Source organism: Diabrotica virgifera, chromosome 9 (genome assembly GCF_917563875.1).
Source record: "Diabrotica virgifera virgifera chromosome 9, PGI_DIABVI_V3a".
Classification (NCBI taxonomy): Eukaryota; Metazoa; Arthropoda; class Insecta; order Coleoptera; family Chrysomelidae; genus Diabrotica; species Diabrotica virgifera.
In genome coordinates this window covers 79,576,438-79,600,032 of record NC_065451.1, presented here as the reverse complement: position 1 = coordinate 79,600,032, position 23,595 = coordinate 79,576,438, and the positions used below count along the sequence as shown (strand labels likewise).

Here is a 23,595-nt window from a genome sequence, read left to right as displayed (position 1 = left end):
TCCGGTAAATGCACTACAGAAAGCGGAACATTCTTTTACTCAGGCAATGATGACCGCGATCATAGAAAAGGCGTTGGGAGTATGATAAGTAAAAAATTGATGAGAGCTGTCACAGAGTTTGTATCATATTCCGACCGCACAGCCTTGGTAAAACTTGAAGCGAAGCTAAATAATCTCAACATCATACAGGTCTATGCACCAACTGCAGATGCAGCAGATGAAGAGGTGGAAAACTTTTATAGTGAAATCAAAGAATTGCTAAAATTGACAAAGAAACATGATGTTAACATAATTATGGGAGATTTTAATTCCAAAAAAAGCAGCTTTAAAGACGTAGTTGGACCTTATGGTCTTGGAACAAGGAACGAAAGGGGTGACCGACTTGTACAATTTTGTCAGGAAGAAAACATGAGAGTTACCAGCACATGGTTCCAACTCCACCCCCGTCGCCTTTATACTTGGAAATCTCCAGCCCATAGAGCTCAGAACATAATAAGAAATCAGATAGACTCCATTATCATCAACGGTAGATTCAGCACAACTGCCAAAAAAACTTGCACATATCCTGGAGCATATGTGCCTTCTGACCATGTACTATTAGTGGCCGTCATAAAGATGGCTCTTTCATGCAAAAACAAGCCTGAAACTCAACAACAGATCGCATTGGATTCATTGCAACTGAAAGATCCAATGATACAAGCAGAAATAAGTAATGAAATAAACACACAAATTCAAATATTGACGACAAACATTGCCGAAGATCTAACACCAACATGAAATACGATTACAAATGCTCTAACAGACATCATGAAAAACAACTTGGAATTTACATAAGAAGTTTAAGAAGACTGCTGGAATATACAGAAAACGAGGACCAACTACCATAGTTAATCAGGATAACCAGATAGTGCTAGGTGAAAAGAGAAAATTCATATATAGGAAAACTATATCCAGGAGCTCTTTCATGACGAAAGACCCATGAGTGAAGTTTATACAGACGACCAGCTGACTGGCCCTTCAATAACTAAAGAGGAAATAGAAAAGGCAATATTATATTAAAAAAAATAAGGCACCTGGACCAGATGAAATCCCTTCAGAAATACTCAAACTACTGGATGAAGGGGGAATTTTAGGACTACATAAAATATTTAATTTTATTTATGAAACTGGTTGCTATCCACAACAGTGGTTGCTCTCTACATTTATTCCCCTACCCAAAAAAAGTCAATGCAAAAAGATGTGAGGATCACAGACTCATTAGCCTGATGAGTTACACTTTCTTCTTCTTCTTCTTAACTCAGGCGAGACTCGTTAGTCTCTGGCACTTGGTCATAAGACCTTTGTACTAAACCCTGTTCTTCTCCTTAAACTTTAATAAGTCCTGTGGCCTCAACGAAGGCCAACAGTTTTCTTATTGGTAGTTTTAGGATCTCTTCTGGTTCAAACCTCATTTGCCCAGTGAAGTCCTGCCTTACATCACCTAGTACACTGCAATGGCATAGTATTTGTATGGCAGTTTCTTCTTCCATTTCGCACTTTCCGCACCATGGTTCATTCACCTTACCTAGTTTGTATAGGTGATTTCTTAAACGGCAATGTCCAGTCACCATTTCAGTGACCGTTTTGATCTCTCGTTTATGGAGGTTCATCAAACTGTTCGAGAGTTTTTTATTAATATTTTTGATTATTTTTTTAGTTTGGATTTTCCCTTGAGTGGTTCTCCATTTATTTTGATGATTCTTTATCAGCCATTTCTGAACCTCGTTTTTCATAGCATCTTTAGTGATGTCACAGAAAGGTTCTGGGTCTTCAAAAGTTTCTCTCGAACCCTTTTTTCGCTAACATATCTGCTCGTTCGTTCCCATGCACCCCTTCATGACCCGGCACCCATATTAAAGACACTTTTTGTTTTTTGACAGGTTATTGAGGAGATCTTTGCAGTTTCTCACCAGTTTGGATTTGGTGAGAGGGTTCTTTACAGCCAGAATAGCCGATTGGCTATCTTTGTAAATGTTGAATCTCTTAGCTTTAGGGTCTTCATCAATGATTTCATCAATGCAGGCCACCAAAGCAAAAACTTCAGCCTGGAACACCGTTGTATGTTGACCTAGGCTGTAAGACTTATTATAGTTACATGTTTGCCCAAAGACTCCTGATCCAGTACCATGGGCAGTTTTAGATCCATCAGTGAACCATATTAAGTCCCCATTAATCTTTGGGACTTTTTGGTCTCTAGATGGTATAATTGTGTTAATCTTCTCAGTGAAGATTAGTTCTGGTGTCATCATATCTGAGTTCATCATAAAGATGGATTCCTCAAGTATAGTCCCAGTAATGTTTGTGTGGCTATTCAATACATAATTTGGCCTCCAAGTATTGTTTGCTTTGAGCCTCAGGATGGTCATAAAGGCTACCGCCGGAATATATAATTCCAGCGGAGGGAGACCTGTGATAGCCTCTAATAAAGCCGTTCCTGTACTATTCAAGGCTCCTGTTATATTTAGAAGCGCTTGTCTTTGTAGGGTGGTGAGAGTGGTCACACAAGATTGCTAAGCCGTCTTTTTCCACCAGAGTACTGACCCATAAGTAACTGTCGGTCGTATCACTGATGTGTACAACCAACATATCACCTTTGGTTTCAATCCCCAGGTTTTACCTACAACTCGTCTGCAGTTCCAGAAGAGTCACTTAGCTCTATTGGTTATATTAGTAATATGAGTATTCCAATTGAGTTTCGAATCCAGGGTTACCCCTAGATACTTAACCTCATTGGTTCTTTCCAGTACCTCTCCAAATAATTTCAGCTCACTCAGTCCAGTAAGCTTCCTCTTATTTGTAGAGGCTACCAGTTTAGTTTTAGAAGGGTTCACGGAGAGGTTCTCTTTCAGACACCAGTTCTCTATGTAGTGAAGGGCATATCGCATCTGATACGCAACAGTGCTGGGAAATTTTCCCCTAGTTACTATTACGATATCATCTGCGAAACCCTGGACCCAGATTCCTTGAGCGCTTAGCCCATGAATCAGATCATCGACACCTATGTTCCATAATGACGGTGACAATACACCGCCTTGAGAGCATCTCTTAGTTGCTCTCAGATTTATGGTATCTTCATGTCTGTGGATACTATTCTGCTCTGAAGCATCTGAATAATCCACTTGCATGTTGTGTTGTTGATTTTCTTCCTCACCAGTGCGCTTTGTATAGACTCGATTGAGGTATTATCAAATGCACCTTCTATATCTAAAAATGCAGCAAAGGCGACTTCTTTCTGATGCAGACTCCTTTCGAGTTCCGACACTAGATTGTGCAGGGAGGCTTCACCTGATTTCCCTGCCTGATACGCCTATTGCCATTGGTGCAGTGGATTTTCATTTAAATTGTTTTTCTTGATGTGTTCATTCAAGATTTTTTCCATAGTTTTTAACATGAATGAGGTCAGACTTATAGGATTTGCTAAGGTTTAATCTGTTTTCCCTGGTTTGGGAATAAACGCCACCCTTACCCTTCTCCAAGCTTTGAGAATGTATCCCAGAGCATGGCTAGCTCTAAATATTGTGATAAGGGGACCCATGATTATTTCCAGACCCTCCTGGAGAAGCTTAGGAAATATACCATCCGGTCCCGCAGTTTTATAAGGTTCAAAGTTTCAATAGCCCATCTGACCTTGTGAGAACCAAAGATTTCGTCAGAGGTCAGCCAGTCCCTTTTGGTTGGGCTACTTTTTGCTTGATGATTGTTATTACCGGTCAATTGCGTCGACCCTGGAAAGTGAACACTTAAAAGATGCTCTACAGCCTCCTTCTCTGTATCCGTATACTTCCCATTGGACAATTTCATTGACTTGGATTTGTTAATGTTATCTCTTTTGAGAATTCTGTTAACCCTGGCGCTTTCAGGTACACTTTCAATGTTTTCACAGAATTCTCTCCAGGATCTTTCCTTAGCGGATTGGATTTTCTTATTATAGGTTTTCAGTTTAGCCTTATATGCTTCCCAATCACCTGATTTCTTCGCCCTATTTAAGAGCCGTCTTGTTTCTCTTTTGAGATCAGACAGCTCCTTATTCCACCAAGTTACTTGCCTGGGAGGGCGACTTTCTTTTAACGGGCACTTTTACTCATGTGAGATGACTATTGCATGCTGCAACCAGTCTACTGCCATCTCAACCTCAACGTTGTTTTTTGGCCTTTTAGGATAATTCCGTACCCTTGTTCCAAGATCTCTCTTAAAGGATTCCCAATCGGTCACCTTAGAGTCTCTATAGAACCTTGGTTCCGGTTTGACTGAGTTTATCTCAAAGCATATGTATGCATGATCCGATAAGGATAACGCATCCGACACATGCCAATCAGATATTATGTTCCCAATCCCCATAGAGCATAGGCTTTGGTCGATTAGTGATTCTGCTCTTGATGTCCTGAAGGTGGGCTTATTAGCCCTGTTCAGAAGATCAAGTTCAGTAGTGCAAAGGTAATCAAAAAGTAACTTACCTCTATTGTTTGTATCTCTGCTTCCCCAAATGATGTGGTGAGCGTTGGAGTCGACTCCAATGAGAAGTTCTGTATGCTTATCATTGGTGTGTTCTAGAAGGTTCTCTAGGTTAGTCCCTGGAAGTTGTTCTTTAGTGTCAATAGGAAGGTAAAGAGACACAACAATCAACTCTGTAACCAACCCATTATATATATATATATATATATATATATATATATATATATATATATATATATATATATATATATATAATAAAGGATGTTAAGTAAGCGAGTACAACTATAAACATAGAAAAGAAAAATCATTGGCAAATAACTCGCAATGTGAATGTGAATACAAAATTAACAATATAAAAAGATGGAATGCAACTGCAGACACGTGTTTCTGACTCATTAGTCGTCATCAATACAGTATAGCCAAGTTAGAAGAATAATAGTTTAAACCAAGTGGGTTTTCCAAGTTAAACTATTATTCTTCTAACTTGGCTATACTGTACTGATGACGACTAATGAGTCAGAAACACGTGTCTGCAGTTGCATTCCATCTTTTTATATTGTTAATTTTGTATTCACATTCACATTGCGAGTTATTTGCCAATGATTTTTCTTTTCTATGTATATATATATATATATATATATATATATATATATATATATATATATTAATGTAAATAGTGAGTGAGGAGATGTATATATATATATATATATATATATATATATGGACATATATATATATATATATATATATATATCTGACATTGTTGTCACAAATGGTAATATTGCTCCTGTAGTGATCTTTTTCCAAGTTAAACTATTATTCTTCTAACTTGGCTATACTGTACTGATGACGACTAATGAGTCAGAAACACGTGTCTGCAGTTGCATTCCATCTTTTTATATTGTTAATTTTGTATTCACATTCACATTGCGAGTTATTTGCCAATGATTTTTCTTTTCTATCTTTATAGTTGTACTCGCTTACTTAACATCCTTTATTTTATAAGGTTTTGGCTTTTCTTTCCTCAGGTAGCTTTACCTCCATGACTGTGTTGGTCGTCGCCCTGAAAGGCAGGGTCTTCTGACATTGTTGTCACAAATGGTAATATTGCTCCTGTAGTAATCTTTTTCCAAGTTAAACTATTATTCTTCTAGCTTGGCTATACTGTACTGATGACGACTAATGAGTCAGAAACACGTGTCTGCAGTTGCATTCCATCTTTTTATATTGTTAATTTTGTATTCACATTCACATTGCGAGTTATTTGCCAATGATTTTTCTTTTCTATGTTTATAGTTGTACTCGCTTACTTAACATCCTTTATATATATATATATATATATATATATATATATATATATATATATATATATATATATATATACATATATATATCCTCTGAAACCTATATGAAAAACAAAAAAACAAAAGATGTAAATCTTTGAAACACACTCAGTGATCAAAAGATCTAAGTTATTGGTTTACCGACCAAACGTAACTAAATCAAACAAATGAAATAGAGAATGTGGAAAAATCCCCTTACGAACAATTCACACATGTTTGGATCTTTGATTCTATTCAAGAAATTTTTCCCAACCTGAAATGGTGGATGTGTGAATTGTTCGTAAGGGGATTTTTCCACATTCTCTATATATATATATATATATATATATATATATATATATTTATTGATGTGATCTTGATTATTGATATGAGATAATATTTTTATATGTCATTTAATTTAATCAATGCATTAATAATAATCTAATTAATTTACCAGATCACATATCAATATGTTTTCAATCTCAGGGCTTTTTATAAAATTAATTACTTACATACGTGGCTTCTAAGTATTTCTCAATGGTTCCTAATCGGGATAGGAAAGAAAAGAGTAAAATAATAACACATATGGGTTACAATTGTAATCAAAATATTGTTTATTTTATTTAAATGGCAATCACTGCTTAATATTTGCTATATCTTATTATTCTTAAACATAACATTTACACATGGGAATCTTATTTCCTTTTGGTTTCCAATTGAAAGTTTTTCTCTACGTTAATCTACGTCTTATACCCCTTCTTCTTGTATTACTCTAATTAGTCCCACCTGTAGAGTAATTGTTTCCTTATTTTCAGTGTCCTCATCCTGTGTTAGAGTGTCGGCTATTATGTTGTCTTTCCCTTTTTCCCATATTAATCTTCTGTCTTTTTCCTCAGATTTTTCACATACTTTTATCGTGTATTCTGCATCCTCGTTTTCATATGCCTCCTCTTCAAATGCCACTGTTTCGATCATATCTTTTTCGCTTTCATTTTTTTGCTTTATTTCTTCTTCTCCTGAGCTCGTCTCTTCTTTTGAGGAATCCCAGGTTTCCTTTGTTTCTGATACTCTCAAATTTTCTTCTTCTGGGCTCAACTCTTCTTTTGAGGAGCCACAGGTTTCATTTTCTTTTGTCTTTTTCTGACTTTTTCTCCCTTTTCTTCTTTGTCCTTGCTTCGCTGCCAAATTCATTTCCACTGTTTGTTCTTTACCTGATTCGTCCGTATTTTGTTTCTCCTGTTCCTTGTCCTGTTCTTCTTCTTTTTCTTCTGTTAGATTCATCGTATTATTTTTAAAATCTATCACTACATGTTTTTCTGCCAATTCGTCAACTCCTACTATCATGTCATGTGACATGTTTGGCATTATTACACATTGTAGTGCATACATCTTCTTACCCAGTCGTACCATTACTCGTATGCCTTCATTTATAGTTGCCAATGTCCGTTTGTTTGCGCCCACTAAATTTACCCTAGGTATTTTGTAAATTAAATTTGTTAAGTTAACTTCTTCTATTAGTTTTCTGTTGACCAATGTTATTTCAGATCCAGTGTCTATCATAATTTTAAATGGTTTCTCGTTGATAAATCCATCCACAAATTTTAAATTAACTCCATTTTTCTTTTCGTTGTTTCTTGCCAATTTAATAAACTCCTTGGGGTTACAAAAGATTCCTGTTTGATTTTTGGTTTTTAGTGAGCGCCGTCGTGAAAAAACGCCGGTTGCTCATCGTTGTTTATATTTTCGTCATAATGTCTCTCTCCGTCATATCCATCTGTCTGGGTATTATTTACTTCTCTTCTATTTTCTCTTGGTCTGTCGGATCTGTTTCGGTTTTTGTTTGATATCCCTGTTCATTTTGTCTACCATTATTTCTGTTTTCTTGATTTGAGCGTGTGGTGTTTCTATTCTGGTATTCTCGATTTCTGTCCTCATTCCATTGCCTATTTCTTTGTTCATAATTTCCTCTTCCGTTGTCTCTATTTTCGTTTTCCCTTCTGGGATTAAAATCTCGTCTTGTATAGTCCCTCCTATTTTGATTTCTATCTCTGTAATCCTGTGTTTCTCGGGGCCTGTAATCTTCTCGCGACCTTCTTGATTTTGTTTCTCTTACACGTAATTCTCTTATTTGTAGGAATTGGCATAAACTATCTATGTCTTTGTAGTTTTGCAATGTGATATGGTCTTCCAGCGTTTCTTCGAAATGTCTTGCAATCAGTTCGACTAATTGTTCCGATGAGTAATTATATTGTAAATGTTTTGCGTTATAGTAAATTTGTAATGCATATGTCCTTTCTGATATACCCATCCTATCATTGTATTTCCCATTTTGCAATTCCTTGTTAATTTCCAATTGTTGGACTTTTCCCCAGAAATAATTCAAAAATTTTTGTTCAAATTGTTGCCAACTGTCAAATTCTTCTTCTTTGCAATCGAACCATAGGCTTGCTTCATTTTTGAGATGGTTTCTGATAGTTTCTTTTGCTGTTTCGAAATTTCCGATGTGCTGTATTTTCTTTTTCAGGCTATTTATGAACGGCACTGGGTGTAATCTTCTTACATCCCCGCCAAACCTTATCTTCACGTCATCTGTGCTATGTATAACCATTTCTCTTCTTTCTCCGACATTTTGTTGCGTCCGGTTTTCGGTGACTTGTTTTTCTATTTCTGTGATTCTTTTTTCCACTTCTTCTCTGTCTACTTGAATAGCATTTTCCAACTTATTTTCCAAATTTTCTAGTTCCTTTTTCTGGCCATTCGTTAACTCCTTTATTTTATCTTGAATTTTCATTTCATACTTTTCTATGCGTTCCTCCATTTTCTTGTTGTTCTCTTCTATGGCTTGTTTTGTTTCATTCTGATTTTCTTGCATTATTCTTTTTGTTTCATCCATTTTTTGATCCAATTTTTGTTGTGTTTCATCCATTTTTCGTTGTGTTTCCTCCATTTTTTGATCCACTTTATCCATTTTCTTTGATGTTTCTTCCTGATTTTTCTCCATTGTTTGTTTTGTTTCTCTTTGATTGTCATCCAGTTTTTGTTGTGTTTCATCCATTTTCTGTTCCATTCTTTGTGACTGGAGTTGCATCATTTGTAATAATTTATCTATTCCTGATAATTCTTGCTGTTCTGATGCCATGATTGTCGTGTCTAAAATATCTTCTTGGTCTGAATGTTCTTTTTGTTTTTTGTTATCCTTGCTTTGGCTTCTTGTCACAGACATTTGTTTTCAAGAAATATTATCCCCGCCAAATATGAAATTTTACTAGTATGTTACCAATACGACTTTTTTTTTTACCCAAATATTATAAATTGTCAATAAATATATCAAATGTAAATATCGTAAAAATAAAATATTAAATCATATATATATAAATATATTATCAAATGTAAGTATCTCACTTTTTACCACAGGCATATAAATTTTCAAATACCGGCTTTACTCTTTCTATCCTTCAAATTTGCCACTAGAAATACTTTACAATGCTTTCCACGTTGGACGACAGTTGATGTGATCTTGATTATTGATATGAGATAATATTCTTATATGTCACTTAATTTAATCAATGTATTAATACTAATCTAATTAATTAACCAGATCACATATCAATATGTTTTCAATCTCAGGGCGAATTATAAATTAATTACTTACTTTCGTGGCTTCTAAATATTTCTTAATGGTTCCTAATCGGGATAGGAAAGAAAAGAGTAAAATAATAACACATATGGGTTACAATTGTAATCAAAATATTGTTTATTTTATTTAAATGGCAATCACTGCTTAATATTTGCTATATCTTATTATTCTTAAACATAACATTTACACATGGGAATCTTATTTCCTTTTGGTTTCCAATTGAAAGTTTTTATTAACATTTAACTATTATGATTTATTAGCAACAATTCTATTTAAGTTTGATGAAGCTTTTCTGATATTATTGATTATGTTTCTTCAATTTTAAATGTGGTATTTAATACGAAAAACCCATACATTCATGTCCAAACAAATGAGACTGACCTTTTTCTGGTGAACTGAGAATGTCTTCACACAAGACCCGTTTCCTGCTATCCTTGGCTGCGATCAACACCTCGTCCTGGCTTCCAGTAATGTTCTCCTTTGAAAACTAGCTCGTATAGCTCCCGTTCCTGCTTCTGTCGTGATGCCGTGTTTCTACCTTTTTCGAAACTGCAATCCGCTACCGGGACACTCTTGGCTCAAGGAGGTTCTTTTACTCTCAACCTGGCCTACCTCTCGTTCCACGATAGATACTCCACACTCACGGAACTACACCGGCTTTCTCAATCTCCGTACACTACCGTCTACTACTGGACTTCACTTCTCGACAGCTCAAAACATTCTGATCTCACTTTCTCATCCATTCCCCTACTTTCTAAATATCCCTTCCAGATTCACAAATCAATCTTCCACCACCAACTCTCATTCGTAATATTCCTCAAAACCAATTTTTAATCTTTCTAAATATGCTTAATGGATTTCAAAAGAAAATATTTAATTCCCATTCTAAAATACTTTCTAACTATTTACAAATTTTAATGACCTATTCTCTCTTTCAAATGAGTCTTATTTAGCATAGGCTAATGATCGAAACCTTCCGCGAAAAACGATAATGAACTATCATCTATTTCACTGAGTTTTATTTAGCATAGGCTAATGATCGACCTTCCGAGAAGAACGATAATGGTACGCGTCATTCACTTTGTTTATCTAAGCACATTGTTCCGAGTTTCGTACGCTTATTCTAATCACTTCTTAAAATTAAATATAACAATTTGTTGTATACAGGTTGTTCTAAATTTATATGCCCGAGGTTGAGAAAATTAAAAATATTTTATATTAAAGTGAATTTTGTTTATAATTATCAAATTTTAATTTTTATATCAAATAGAAATATAACAATATATATATATATATATATATATATATATATATATATATATATATATATATATATATATATATATATATATATATATATATAAACTAGAAATGATCACAGCTGATTAGTAATTATCAATTTACAAATTATTGGGTTAACAGCTGAAATGGAAGACTCAGTGTACTCTTTTCTACGATTCCAACATTTCGTTAACAGTCGTTAACATCATCAGGGACGCTGAAATAATATTAAAGGTATAATAGTGAAACTGGGTATTAAAAAATAACTCACCAGTTTGAGATTTTAGTCAACGATGTTATAAATGTGTAAAAAAGCGGCATTAACAAAAAGAATTGCAGTTAATTGATCTTCTTGTTCTGTTAATAATTCTTTGAAACAAGTAGTCCAAATTTCTTTATACTCTTCATCGTTTTCTGATACTTTTCCATTTTTATCTTTTATGCCTTTTATCTTTCCTTTAAAGGTTTTGTTCTGCTCAATAATTTTCTTGAATTCTTTTGTGTTTCTGTTCTTACTTTCTTTTTTTCTATTTCTTTTATCTTATCATCCAACCAGTCACGTCTAATATTCTATTGTATTCTTCCCTATACTTTGTTATATTTTTAATTTCTAATAACATTCACTGCAATTCTTTTTGTTAATGCCGCTTTTGTACACATTTATAACTTCGTTGACTAAAATCTCAAACTGGTGAGTTATTTTTTAATACCCAGTTTCACTATTTTATACCTTTAATATTATTTCAGCGTCCCTGATGATGTTAACGACTGTTAACGAAATATTGGAATCGTAGAAAAGAGTACACTGAGTCTTCCATTTCAGCTGTTAACCCAATAATTTGTAAATTGATATATATATATATATATATATATATATATATATATATATATATATATATATATATATATTAATGTGATATTCAAAGATCGGTGTGCTCAAAGCACTTGATTAGATAATTAACTAATTAATTAAATTTCATTTTAATGATGCACTTATGATTTAATCACACTATTTAATGCTCTAATCTCAGGGTTTTATATTCTCGTGCTTCAATATCTCCTTTGCTTTACATATGATAAATAAGGTCAAAGATTAACGGAATAAAACACATATATGGTACAAAAGCATCTATTGAAATAAATTCACCCTCAAAATATCCTCTAAAAATAATATCTCCTATTCTGATTATTGAAATAACCCTACCACTATCTAAAGTACTTATTGAAATTTGCGTTATGAATAATTCTACAAAAAAAATAAAACTGTCTCTCGGATGATGAGTTGTCCAAATTCTTGTCTCTGGTCGCCTACAATTTACTCTTAGCAGCCCCCTATGTAGTCAGCAATCTCGCAACAAATTATTGCAAGCCTATTGTCATTAATGACCCCCTACAGATGCACGTATCTTTCAAAAAACAATGCTAGCCTTTTCTCCTCTCGATAAACTGAATCTATTTCTCGTTCCGGCATGCAACGGTGACTCTTGGAATATAAGTAGAACAATATAACTTACAATGCTTTACGTGATGAGCTTCCGTCAGGACACTTATTTCAACAAACTCACAACTATTCACTTATCTGCCTTACTACTTCAGGAGACTCTTAGAGATCACCACTAGTCGACTTAACGATCATTTAACAACTGACTCTTCTTCCACCCTCTAACATTTCGCTAAACTCCCATTCTTCATACCTAGCCCCTCCTTTTTCCTTCTTCACCAATCCGAGTTCCTCAATTTTATCCCCATCTACCTTTCAGATAACAAACACCAATTTTCCCTACCATTAGAAATTTCCTAAAACTAATTACATGCCAATCGGTTTTTTTTTTCCTTTCTTAATATCTAAACAAAGATTACATTCATTTAAATTTCTAAATACAATTATTCCCTCGCCGCAAAAGTCCATTTGGGAAACCCGGTCTCATTGTCCAAACACATAACCACTTTCTTATCATACTAACTGTACAAAGAAAATACTTAATCCCTATTTAAATTTTGTTTACCTACGGCCATCCAAAGATAATTGACTTTCATTTCTTCGAAATGAATTTTGGTATATTTTTATTATATGTTTTAACTTTTCTAAAATATTAAGATCGAAACCATATTAATTCAAATTTTACATATCTTAACAACTCCCCGCCATTTGATTTGCCGAAAAAATTCTGTTATTTATTTAAATGACACAAGTTTTTTTTTTAGGATCAAATTATTCCATTATGTTACCAAACTCTACTCATGATACTTATAAATGTCGTGAATGTTAAAAATACCCCGTATCTTGCCTGTCTCTATATGCGCTAATTCATAACTATTTACCCCATTTTCCGTATTGACCCTATATGGACCTTCAAATACCGGCATCAATTTAGCACAAATACCATTTTGTAAATTGGACACCCTCAGTGCCCTCACTAAAACTTTATCCCCTTTCTGGAATGTAACCGGCCTTCTTCTTCGGGTCCTCTCTTGCCTTTGGAGATATTTCTCTCCACTTGGTCTCAATCTTCGTTGAACCACCTCGATCACTTCTTCGTATTGTCTGGGGGCGGTGTCTTCCCACGGTCTCGTAGGCATTGTTCCTTTCATTACATATAAAGGCGTCTCCTTGGTAACCGTATTTGGTGCACAGTTCAAATACGTCTCTATTTCAAACACTTTTCTGTCCCAATGTCGATGATGTTCTTCCGCAGCAATTCTTAGAAATTTTGTGACTTCTTGTATAAAACGCTCTGATGGGTTGCTCTGTGGATGTCGGATGCTTACAAATTTTGTATTTATGCCTCTCTCTCTTAATTCCCCTTTAAAACGGTCATTCCTAAAGTATGTCGCATTGTCCAACAAAATATTGTCTGGTCTTCCCACTGTTTCGATAAAATCGTCTATCTTCCGAAGTATTTCAGCTCCTTTCGTGGTTCTACATGGGTACAGTTTTAAATACTTTGAGAAAACATCCACCATAACTAATATGTGTTTATTCCTCTGTGTTGTTGTTATTAAATCGCTCAACATATCAATGGCGACAATATCCAGTTTCTTCCGAGCTATGACGTTTTTTGTGATGTTTTCGTTTTTGAAATTCTTACTTTTACACTTTTGGCATGTCTCGCAATTTCGAGTCATCTCTTTGGCTATTGTATAGTCCTGTCGACAAATGTAGTTCTCCCTGAACATAAGCCACACCTTCCTGCTTCCAATGTGTCCGTTGTCACAGTGTAATTTTGCTAAAACTTCTTTTGCGATCTGTTCCGTGATTACATATAGTTCTTTACCATCGACCCTCTTAAAATATAAGTTATCTTCTTGTTCCGCCCTTTGCTTTTCTCTTTCATCCAGTTGTTCCTGATTTTCCCTGATCTGAGCCAAAGAAAATAAGCCTGCTTCTTCTCTCATTATGTTCATGCCAACGTGGAGAGTTTTGTGGTCCTCTTTGCGGAATTGTTCATCTCTCGTCAACGCATCAGCCAAGATATTGTCAGTTCCTTTGATATATTTAAATTCAAAATCATACTCTTGAAGTAAAAGAATGCCCCTATGAATTCTATTATTTACCAGCCTATTTTTCATTATATGTACCAAAGCTGCATGGTCTGTTTCAACGGTGAATTTTGCCCCTAGTAGGTAAAACCGTAATTTATTTACACAAAATAACACACTGGCGAACTCTAATTCAGTAACGCTGTACTTTCTCTCATATGTTTTGGTTACACGTGAGACAAAACAGATTGGCACCTCTACATCGTCTTGGATCTGTGATAACACCCCTGCGAATTTTGTTATGGAAGCATCGGTCCGGAGAATGAAAGGTTGATCATATCTTGGGTGGTGTACTCTTACAGCTGTGGAGAAAGCTCCTTTTAAATTTTTGAAAGCCATTTCTTGTTCCGTTCCCCATTTCCACCTAACATTTTTCTTAAGTAATGCTATCAACGGTATTTCTTTTGTGCTGATGTCTGGTATTAGTTTTTTGAAATAGTTTACCATTCCCAAAAATCCCCGCAATGTTTTTAAATTGGTTGGCCTAGCGTAGTTATTTATAATTTCGATTCTATCTTCTGCAAGACTAATCCCTTTTGTGTCTAATTTGAATCCTAAATACAGTATTTCCTTTTGGAAAAACTGACACTTTTGAATATTTAATTTCAATCCCGCTTGATCCAGTTCTTCTAGCACAGTGTGAATATGTCGTAGATGGCTTGTTATATCCGGGGAGAAAATTAATAAATCATCTATGTAATGTACAACAAATTCTTCATGCCTATTTAAGATTGTGTTCAATGCGCGAACCAAAGCAGCGCATGCACTCTGTAGGCCAAATGGTACCACCCTAAATCGGTATACCACTCCGTCGATCGAAAAAGCGGTATAATTTCGACATTTCTCTGCCAAAGGTATTAACCAAAAACTATGTTTCAAATCGATTTTGGAAAAAATGTGTGACCCTGTGATTCGTCCAAATATGGCTTCGATGTTCAAAGGCGCTTCGTATTGCGCGATTGTGTGTGAATTAATGTTTCTTGCATCTAAACATAATCGCAAATCACCACTCGATTTTTTAACGCATACTATCGGGTTGATATATGGAGAGTCACATCTTTCTATCACCTTGTCTTCGATCATTTTTTCAATTTCCTGTCCGACGCTTTGCCTGTATTTATACGGGATTGGATATGTCTTGGATTTAAAATTTTCTAAGTTTTTAACTTTAAAAGAATGTTCATAATTTTTAGCCACTCGGCTTTCTTCATTAATCAAATCTCCATAATTTTCTAGAATCTTCTCTACTTCCTTTTCCATGTTTTCTCCACATTTTAATTTTCTTTCATCCTCATTTTGTCCGCATGTGTTCACTGTCCATAATATTTCTTCATAAAATTCTGGATTCTCGTCCATTATTGCCATTTCTTCTCTGTCCTCATCCTTTATTTCTTCTTCTGTTTTTTTTTATCTTCAATTTCCATTTGGTATCCCGAGCACCATGTTTCTACTGCTTTCATTTCTCTTATGAAAACTTCCTTTTCTTCCTGCTTCCTTTCTGTTTTATCGTCGATTGCCGACAATTCTTCCGTATCTTCGATTTCCTGTCTTTCTCTTGTATCCACCGTGTTTTCCTTCTTTCTTTTTGAACTCTTCTTCTTTTTCTTCCTTCTTTTTTTTTTGGTTGATTTTTTTCTTGTACTTTCGGTTTTTCCTCTACAGTCATATTGATTTCTTTATGTTTTTCCTGTTCATTTATCTTTTCAACAATTATTTTCCTCTCTATTTCCGTTTCTTCTTCTATGTTGTCTGGTTCTGCTCTGATTTCCAGTTTATTCTCCGAAAAATTTATGGTGATGTGTTTTTCACTCAATTCATCAATTCCCGCTATCATATCATGGTTTAAATCTTCGATCACCACACATTGCATAATATAGTATTTGTCTCCCACTCTGATCCGCACTCCCAAACCTTCATTTACTGTCGTCAATTTTTTGTTGTTTGCACCCACTAAAACAACCCTAGGAATTTTGTACACAAATCTGTCCAAATTTAATTCTTTTACTAGTTTCTTATTGATTAACGATATCTCCGATCCAGAATCAATCAAAATTTTAATCGCTTTATGTTTTATAAATGCATCTAAGAATATTAAATTGGAATTAGAACTTTGTCTTTCATTTCCCGCCAACTGTATAAACTCTCTCGGATGACAAAATATACCGGAGAGTTGTTTATGTTTGTTCAGTGGATGCTTTATTGAAAATCCTGTGTGCATTCATTGCATATATCTTCTTCCTCGTTTTCTATTGTTACATGATTCATCTCCCTTCTATTTTGTCGTTGGAAATTCTGATTGTTTCTACCGTCCCTTTGTTCGTTCGTATTCCTAGTCGGAGGATTTTGTGCATCTATGTTTCTGTTGTGATTTTCATATGTTCTATTTTTTGCGTGATTCCTGTTATCATAATTTTGTTGTCTATTGTAATTTTGGTATTCTCTCGGCCTATCTTCGTTTGTTGATTGGGCATGTCGGTTTCTCTGGTCATAATTTGATTGATACCTTCTTGCCGGTCCATTATATTGTTCATGTTGTCTTCTGTTTCGCATTTCTCTTCGTTTTGCTTCCCTTACTTGAAGGAATTGGCACAAACTATCAATATCTTGATAGTTTCTCAAAATCACGTGGTCCTCCAGCGTTTCTTCGAAATGTCTGCTTATCATTTCTACCAGTTGTTCGGTAGAGTATTTGTAGTCTAGATATTTGGAATTGTTATATATCTGCAAAGCATATCTTTCCTCCGATATTCCCATTTTCTCGTGATATCTTCCATTCTGTAGCTCTTGGTTGATTTCCCTCTGTTTAACTTTCCCCCAGAAATAGTTGAGAAATTTATTTTCGAAATCTGTCCAATTTTCAAACTCATCTTCTTTACTTTCATACCATAACGCTGCTCCTTCTTTCAGATGGTTTCTAATTGTTTCTTTGCAGTCGTCAAAATATCTAATATGTTGCAATTTGGTTCTCAAATTTTTAACAAATGGTACTGGGTGTGTTTTTCTAATATCCCCGCCAAATTGTATTTTTACGTCGCTTGTACCATGGATAATCATTTCCCTTCTTTCTCCACAATTCTGTTGATTCTTGAGTTCCGCAATTTGTTTTTCGTTTTGCTTAAATTTTTCTTCTATTTCTCGCCTGTCTTCTTGTATTGCATTTTCAAATTTGCTTTCTAACTGTTCTAATTCCATCTTCTGCACATTCTTAATATCCTTCATTTTAGTTTCTATTTCTTCTCGTTGCATCTCCAGTTTCCTTTCTGTTTCTTCTCTAACTTTTTCTAAACAGGCTTTCATTTCATTTTCATATTTTTCCAAACGCTTTTTCAATTTGCCATCATTCTCTTCCAATTTCTGTTCTATTCTCTGTGATATTTCTCTTTGTGTTTCTTCCATGGCTCGTTTTGATTCCTGTTGATTTTCTTGCATTGTCCTTTTTGTTTCCTGTTGATTTCTATCCATTTGTTGTGACTGGAGTTGCATCAGTTGCAATAGTTTCTCTATTCCTGTTAATTCCTGTTCTTTTCTCTCCATAATCGTTGTATCTCCTTCATTATCCAATCCTTCTTCAACAATTTTTTCCTCTTCTCTGTTTTCTTGCATTTTGCTTTGCCTCCTTGTGGTCGACATGTTGTTTCTTTTCGTTACTGTTTTCTTTGTCCCCGCCAAATGTGAAATTTTACAACACTCTATAAGTTGCAGAACACGACAAATATTTCTCCCCAAATTTAATAAATTTTCGCCACAAATATCAAATATGCAATCAGTAAATTTCAAAATAAATATCAAATGTACGATTGGTAAAAAAAATATCAAATAATTCAATGGCAGTAAATATCCAATACCTACGATCAATCCATAAATCAAAATTATTTTTACACCTGGAAAAATTGTCAAATTATCTCTGGATCACCTGTAGTTATTCCTTATCTCTTTCCCTACCATCAAATGCAAAGCTGCGATATTTTTAAGCCACCACGTTCTGGGCTCCAGTTAATGTGATATTCAAAGATCGGTGTGCTCAAAGCACTTGATTAGATAATTAACTAATTAATTAAATTTAATTTTAATGATGCACTTATGATTTAATCACACTATTTAATGCTCTAATCTCAGGGTTTTATATTCTCGTGCTTCAATATCTCCTTTGCTTTACATATGATAAATAAGGTCAAAGATTAACGGAATAAAACACATATATGGTACAAAAGCATCTATTGAAATAAATTCACCCTCAAAATATCCTCTAAAAATAATATCTCCTATTCTGATTATTGAAATAACCCTACCACTATCTAAAGTACTTATTGAAATTTGCGTTATGAATAATTCTACAAAAAAAATAAAACTGTCTCTCGGATGATGAGTTGTCCAAATTCTTGTCTCTGGTCGCCTACAATTTACTCTTAGCAGCCCCCTATGTAGTCAGCAATCTCGCAACAAATTATTGCAAGCCTATTGTCATTAATGACCCCCTACAGATGACAAGAATCTACAGGTCGAGCAAGTCTCGTAAATTTCACGATTGCGAGCCACGTTTCACGCAACCGTGTTTGCGTACTTGTGTTTCGAGTTGCGTGGTCGTGCGGAGTTATATTTACCAATTCGCGCAATCGTACTTGAGACGTCAGGTGAGGTGTTTGAAAATTTGTGTAACTTGATTCTGCGGTGTGAAGGTGGTTAAACTTTTGGTTTATTTTTTTTCGCAGAAAATTTTTAGATGAAGTAATTGTATGATGAAGATAACACAGAAAATACAAGAGAGCAGCATACTTTGCAAAACAACTGTTACAATTTGAAATCAACAAGTTGTTGTCTTGCAGGTAAAAAATGTGACTTTTTAAAAAAATTATATCTTGGAAACTAAAAATTATTTTTATTTATAATTGAAACATGTAAAAGTATAGTACTCTCAAAAAAATTTCAGTCAAAAATATTCATTTTTGTAGAGTTGACTGCAATTTTTCGACAACAGCCCTTTTTTGTGGTGAGCAGCATAACAAGTCCAGTCTCATCTGAAATCAAAGTTTCTTGTAGTTTATACCTCTGGCTAGTGAATGAACAAAGGATTTTTTATTAGTTGAGGTCATTTTTGTTTTATAAAAAAAACTACTTTAAAAATGAGAAAAATTGGGGTCAAAAATGTGTTTAAACTTATGTAAAATCTTCAAATTTCATTTTTTTAATTCCTTCGTTCATATTCTAGCCAGAGGTATAAACTACAAGAAACTTTTTGATTTCAGATGAGACTGGACTTATAGTTATGCTGCCAACGCAAAAAAAACTTAAACTCTACAAAAATGAATATTTTTGGCTGAAACTTTTTTTGAGACTACCTTAAGTACTATACTTTTACATGTTCCAATTATAAATAAAAATAAATTTTAGTTTTCGAGATATCGTTTTTTAAAAAGTCACTTTTTTTACCCACAAGACCTATGTAACCCCTTAAAAAAATGTTTCGAAGAATATGTTTGATGGCCAAGATGCATACATATATTTAGAAGGAAAGTTCCTGATTTATGTAGTATAATACATAATACCAAAGAGGAAGTAGCCCTAAGCGCCGGATTCTACTTGCGATTTGTAGTTGTGAAGATTGAACACATTCTTTCAAATAGAAGTCAATCCATGATTATTTAGTCACAAATGGATTGACTTGTATTTGAAACAATGTGTTCAATCTTCCTGATTACAAATCGCAAGTGGAGTGCGGCGGTAATAACACCAAAATATTCCATATAGGTCCATAGAAGGTACACAGACATTGAAAAATTCCTGGAATATCCCCGAAAACATGTTCCCTGAACATCCCAGGAAAATCCTGTGTCAGCATTTTAAACATTACCTGAATGTCTTATTGGAACATTCCATGAATGTCCACGAATGTTCTCTGGACATTCAAAATATATTTTGTAGACATTCCCTGGATATACCAGAAATACAGTGATGAGCGCTCTAATAACCGGCAAAATAGCACAAAAGATGTATTAAGTAGTGAGATAAAAAGACATTGTATACATTTAGATTGTATTGATTGTGTACCACCTTCAGACGTATCAGACGAGTTTGGAAACTACCACTGTCACAGTGACAATTTTAGTTGACATACTCCTCCGATATGTGTAAAGGTGGGATCAATATAACGTAAATTTAAAGGTTAATTTCGCTAAATTTCCCAGCTCGACTAGTTTCATTTCTTTTTATCTCACAACTAAATATGTTGCCCATATTTTGCCGGTTATTAGGGCACTCATCACTGTACATCCTTGCTGATGTGACAATACCTCCTATCTGTTTTTTCATGAGTTTTGTATGAGAGATGGAAAAACATGTTTTAAGGTCACCTCCTGTGTTCATATGTAAGTTTTGACTTGTTTTGTAGTTCATAGATAGTTTAATTTACTACAAAACAAGTCAAAAAATATCATATGAAAACAGGAGGTGACCCTAAGACAAGTTTTTAGTTTCTCTTACAAAACTCATGAAAAAAAACAGATAGGATGTATTATTACATCACTGACGATATGTGGCCATACCAAATAATACATCCTTGATAAATATAAACATTTTTATTGAACAAAATCTTTTCATACATTTTTTTAATGCAATTTACTGATATTCCTAAATATTTCAAAAAAATGTGTCACATTTGCTTTGTAAACCTTTCTTTTGCCTTTCGTAGCCACATATTCCGTTTCCTTCCTGGTTTTTTGTAAACCACTTCTCTCAGCTGATTCTAAAAAAAAAATAAAATAAATGGTAATTTTTCTATCCTTTACAATTAACAATCAGAAGAAATATTATTTACAGATAATGATATGCATAATAATAATAGGTTTGTTCTAGCATCAGTTTCAAACAGTTTGAAACCATCAGCGAATAGTGAACCAGCGCGAGTAGAGGGGATCGCACTGGTGACTGTATTATGTTCTTTTACTGACCAACTGTTTGCTGACGGTTTTTGACTAGTTTGACTGTTTGCTAGAATAAACCTAATAATAATGAATATTTTGTATTTTGACAATGACATCTGATGTGGAAGTCAAAACATTAATAAAATTATTTTTTCAAGTTAACTTTCACATGCACGTCTTAAAATTGTACTTTTAATACTAATATCATAAATAACTATTAAAACTATCTTAAGAGGAAACAGTATCGATCAACAGGTAGCGAAAATGTGTTCCAAGATTGCGGCTGTAATTTTGAATATTTTTTCGAGATATTTGGCACACATATTCTTAATATAATAAAGAATGGCGGTACAGAGCCCAATTTGAAAAATATATTAATATGTGGAAATTACTCTGTAATTAAATACAATATAAAAAAAACGAGCTTGTACCGCCATTAAGAAGAACAAAAAATACACTTTCTTCAAATACAACTTTTTTATCCGATTTTGTGTTATTTTGGAACTACTAAAATGTTTTATTTCATTAGTAGTTCCAAAATTACACAAAATCTAGGCATCGGATAAAAAAGTTTATTTGAAGAAAGTGTATTTTTTTGTTCTTCTTAATGGCGGTACAGGCTTGTTTTTTAAATATTGTATAATTACAGAGTAATTTCCACATATTAATATATTTTTCAAATTGGGCTCTGTACCGCCATTCTTTATTATTTTACGAATACGTGTGCCAAATACTTCGAAAAAATATTCAAAATTACAGGAACACGTTTTGGCTACCTGTTGATCGCTACTGTATTAACTTAAAACATTGTAATTTGCTAAACCAGTATATTTTACTCTACTACTACTCTACTAGCTACCTCATTTTCCACTGTTTCTAAAGACTTGTTTACATGGGTAGAGTTTTGAGGAGAGTAGAGGTAGTACTCTACCAAAAATGGCTTGATACCATTCACATGAGGAGAGTACAAGTATAGTACTGATGCTAGTATAGTGAAACCGATTTTTGTATTTTTAAACACTCTTGATTATAAGTGCACCTTAAATTCTTAATTTTTTGCTTAAGCTCGTTTACTCCAAAGCCCCCTTTGCCATTCTTTCGACGATTTCATCCTGCGCAGCTTGCTGCAAACTTTTATTTCTGTAGTATACACTACCTAAATTCCATAAACACTGGTATTCGCCGTATTATAGCTCTACAAGTTTTAAAGTTTCATCTTCGGTGAACTTCATTTTCACTATTTACACAAAACACAATTCCAGCCAGAATGACAGCGCCCCCATGTACTCTCCTACCTACTCTATTCTGCCGTAATTGAGCGTGTTCCATGGGTAGAGTGTGCAGCTGAGTAGACATTTTGGCAGTAGTGGTGGTCATAGAGTAGTTACTTTGCCATAGGTTGCTAGTCACTCTACTTTAACTCCAACTATACACTCTACCAGCTATTCTACTGTGCTGAGCATTTTTACAGGTAGAGTTACTCTACTCTATCAAGTACTTGCATCATTACTCTACCCGTGTAAACAAGTCTTAAATCTACTGAATGAAAATCTACTTAATCTTAATCTACTCTTAATGAAAAATGTCTAAAATCATTTACCCACCTAGTATTATTGTAGAATTTAAGACAGTCCAGTGCCTTATAAATAATTTCAATATGAATATTCTTTCCTTTAATTCTCCTTTGATACCACTCCATTTTAGATTTTGGGGAACTTATTTCATTGTGTTTATAGCCCATATTTATTGAAGGAACCCAATCTGGAGATTGTTATTATCGATTAAGTCGGCTGGTTTTCCTATTTTCCTATAAGATTAAAATGTTAACATCTTCAAAAATCGTTACTGTTGTAATTGTAACTTACCAGATATAAAATGATTACAGCAGACAGGACAGGAAAATTTTCATTTCGCTAGTAAAACCTGTACATTGTATTGCATTTAACCATTGTTGTCTCTCAGATACCTTATTTAGTTCAGTTTAAAAGTGAACTTTATCTTGACTTTATCACAATTACTTTGCATTTCACACTTAAAAACACAACACCAATGAAGCATATTATCTTTCTAAATTAATACTTCCAGAGAAAATGTTAAATTAATCTTTGTACAACACAAAATTACAAAGAAATACAACTAAAATTATCTAAAACTCATGAAGAACAGATAGAATAAGATTTATCTTTTACACCCAGTAACCATATTGAGAATAGTATACATACATAATATTATTATTAGGAATCAGTAGAAACGATTATATTTAAATTTGGCCCCACCCACTCTTCTATGAAATTTGGTAAATATAACTCCGCACGACCACGCAACTCGAAACACAAGTACGCAAACACGGTTGCGTGAAGCGTGGCTCGCAATCGTGAAATTTACGAGACTTGCTCGACCTGTAGAT

The 23,595-nt window shown here is 34.1% G+C and overlaps 1 long non-coding RNA gene across 1 annotated transcript; it reads right to left on the bottom strand.

The window, feature by feature from the left end:
• Positions 1 to 20,828: 20,828 nt before the first annotated feature.
• LOC126892823 (uncharacterized) lies at positions 20,829 to 23,358 on the bottom strand. Its single transcript, XR_007701014.1, has 2 exons — positions 22,793 to 23,358; positions 20,829 to 21,010 (listed from the first exon to the last, which is right to left on the bottom strand). It is a non-coding gene; the product is annotated as an uncharacterized LOC126892823 (long non-coding RNA).
• Between the last annotated feature and the right edge of the window lie 237 nt (positions 23,359 to 23,595).